Raw genomic sequence first — 3,418 nt, forward strand, 5'->3', positions numbered from 1 at the left:
GTTTAAAAAACAATTTTTTTAATGCAAAAAATTACATTCATTCGTGTTGCTATTTTACTGGAGTATTAACTTAACCTACTTATCCAATTTAACCTATATCATCATTTATTTATATATGAATGATTAATGTTTTTATGCATATATAAATGCATGTATATATATATATATATATATATATATATATATATATATATATATATATATATATATATATATATATATATATATATATATATATATATATATATATATATATAGGGGAACATGGGGTTAGATGAGTCATTTTGAAGATTAAGTACCCTAGGGGCAAGATGAACGGGGCAAGATGACTCGTTTGTCGTTTCGCCAAAGTAAATGTTTTACTATAAACCTGTACTGTAATAACTTTTGTGTAGCTTAGACATTATTACATTGCTTTATTATGCACTAAAATATTTATTTTATTGTGTTGGAATTTGCTAAATACTGATTAGTAGACTTTTTTGCATAGCTCAATATAAATATATAGTTTAATTGCTTAAAAAATTACATAACCGTTTGTATTATGTATCTTATTAACTAGAATTTATGATGTCGTGTTAATTGAGAAGGTAATTGTATAATGGAATTTACTTTTTTCAAAGTCGCCATTTTGCCCCGCATACGGGGCAAGATGAAAATTTGAGGTAACTTTGGTTAATGAGTTTTTTCCAGGCTTTTTATAGTTTTTATATGGGTTTTTTTTATACATATGTGGCGCATAATAATTTTTCTTGCACTTTTTGATAATGTTTTACTTATTGAAACAGTTATTGAATAAGATACAAGTGCTTTTTAAAAAGTTCGTCATCTTGCCCCATGTTTCCCTTTATATATATATACATATAAAGGCTAAAAAAAATTGATTTTCTCATTTGTTTGCATAAATATGTATATATATTTATGTATTACATATTATGTATATATACATGTATCTTATATGTGTATATATATATATATATATATATATATATATATATATATATATATATATATATATATATATATATATATATATATATATATATATATATATATATGTATGTATATGTATATGTATATGTATAGATAGATAGATAGATATATTTTTATATAATAGATTTTCAGTACACAATAATCAAGTTGGTTACAAAAGTTATTGACATAAATCAGCAAAACATTTCACAGCAACCAACTGCTCATGTTGTTTATGAGCCTCTTGTTCAGTATCAGACGTTTGATGATTTCATTAAGTTTGATAACTTGTTAAGAGTGGATGAAGATGTTGCTAAGAATCTTGTGAGTATATTTTAATCCAACTTGTTTTAAGTATATCTTTGTTTTTGAATACTACGAAAAGAATTCAGAATAGAATTATATTAATAATATTTTATGAATTAATGATATATTTAAATAAAAGTGAATATGTTATATAATTATATAGTTAAGTAAAGGGTACAAATTGGATCTCTTGATTGCCGGAACAATATGCGTTTACTCTTTTGTATTGAATGTTAAGTTCTATTTAAGTATTTATTTTTTATTTTTAACCAATTTTTCCAATGCACATTCATATATATAACGCATATATACAATCATTAATAACAAATGCATTTATTTGTTATTAATGATTTGGATATATGCGTTATATATATGAATGTGCATTGGAAAATTTGGTTAAAAGCTGCAGCTAATAATATAATGATAATATGTAGAAAAGAAAGTAATAAAATATATATATATCAAGTAATGTTAACATGTATAATAAAATAAACCTTTTATTTATATATTGTAATGATTAGATTGATAGGTTGCGAAGACTCGGTGGTATTCAACTAAAAGATCTTGTTTAGAATATAATGGAAAGGTATATTACGCTTTTTAAGGATATCAATAAGAACATCTTTATAAATTAAAGTTACTTCTTTTTGCCGAAAATGCAAAAGAAATAAAAGCGCGTAATTTGTTATAATGTTTTTATCATAACTGACCAAATTCAAAACAGAGTTTTATTAAAACAACTTTTAAATGTTAAAGTTTGGTCAAAAATGCCAAAAAAAAACATAATAGGTAATCTATAGGTATTTTTTTTGAACTTTTTTTTCTCACAACAATAATTTAATATGATAAAAATTACTATTTAGTATGATGTCATACAAAGTTATGAGTGCCTTTAATATGAAAGGCAAAAATCGTAACGAGCATGTAAGGCATAGAAAAGTGGATAAAACGGAGAAACAAAGTTTTCAGCAACTGAAGTTATACGAGCTCATAGTGAGTAAGTATTAATTTTGCAATCTTAAAATGGAAGATTTTGTGTTTGTCTTTCTATTGGATAAATTCTATTTTCTAACAGAGTTCTAATTTATTTGTATTTCTTCAAGTTTTTGTGTATTTGACACAAATTACAAATCCTATTTTTATTGTTACTTTGCAACATGGCCAAAGTTTAAAATCATAAATTTTAATATAACTATTTGTTACCAATATTACAAGTATTAATTTTAATTAATAATAAATATAATTAAAGATATTATAGATATTTAAATTTATATTAACCAAGCTATGCATTTTTAGCCTTGGTAATGTCTTTGAAAGAAAACACGTTGAAAGAGATTAATTTTGAAATACAGAAAATTCTGAGATACGCACCAGACAAGGTGAATGTAGAAGATGGCGGGCGAAAACAAAATTAAAGCACAACCAATGATGTCCCAAAAAACTGCAGCAACAAGAGAATAACTAACTTTTTATTTTTAAATTTATTATGTAAAAATTCACTCGGAATATTTCCTAATGAACGAAATTACTCTACCACGTTGTAATGTTTTTGTAAACCGACGTTTTTAACCAATTTTCTTGTCATTTTGTTGTCAAACCTGTTGTTTATTAAACGTTAACCTTCAGCTAAGTAGATCTACTCAAACGTTTAATAAGCGTTAGAATAAAGTTAAGCAACGTTTGAATGGTGTTAATCCAATGTTGTTCAATGTTAATCCAACTAAATGTTGGGAAAACGTCAAGATAAAAATATAACATTTCGTTTTAGCGTCTAAATTACAACGTTAGCTAACGTTAGCAAAACTTACGTCGTCCATCCTTTCCATTTCCAACATTAACCCAACGCCAAACCCACCTAAAAAGCCACGTTCGAATGTTGTTATTACAATGTTGCTCGATGTTAATACAACATAAATTAATGTTGGAAAAACATCGAGGAACATTAGAACATATCGGTCTTCGTCCAAATTATAACGTTAGAAAACGTTGGCAAATCTGACGTCGTCCATCCTTTCCATTTCCAACGGTAATCCAACGTTAATCCAACCAAAAAAACAACGTCATTTAACGTTGTATCGACGTTGGTGTGCCCGCTGGGTTATGAGTGTTTAACACACACACACACACACACACACACACA

At 26.0% G+C, this 3,418-nt stretch overlaps 1 long non-coding RNA gene across 1 annotated transcript; it reads left to right on the forward strand.

Annotated features, from left to right (window-relative positions):
- Nucleotides 1-1,122: 1,122 nt before the first annotated feature.
- On the forward strand, nucleotides 1,123-2,811 carry LOC145181880 (uncharacterized). The gene is made up of 4 exons (XR_016445415.1): nucleotides 1,123-1,296; nucleotides 1,800-1,864; nucleotides 2,142-2,275; nucleotides 2,575-2,811. It is a non-coding gene; the product is annotated as an uncharacterized LOC145181880 (long non-coding RNA).
- Nucleotides 2,812-3,418: the final 607 nt, after the last annotated feature.

The sequence above is a fragment of the Hydra viridissima genome, unplaced genomic scaffold (assembly GCF_058129835.1).
Source record: "Hydra viridissima isolate aposymbiotic clone 2 unplaced genomic scaffold, HvirCarnegie_v1 scaffold_1, whole genome shotgun sequence".
Lineage (NCBI taxonomy): Eukaryota > Metazoa > Cnidaria > Hydrozoa > Anthoathecata > Hydridae > Hydra > Hydra viridissima.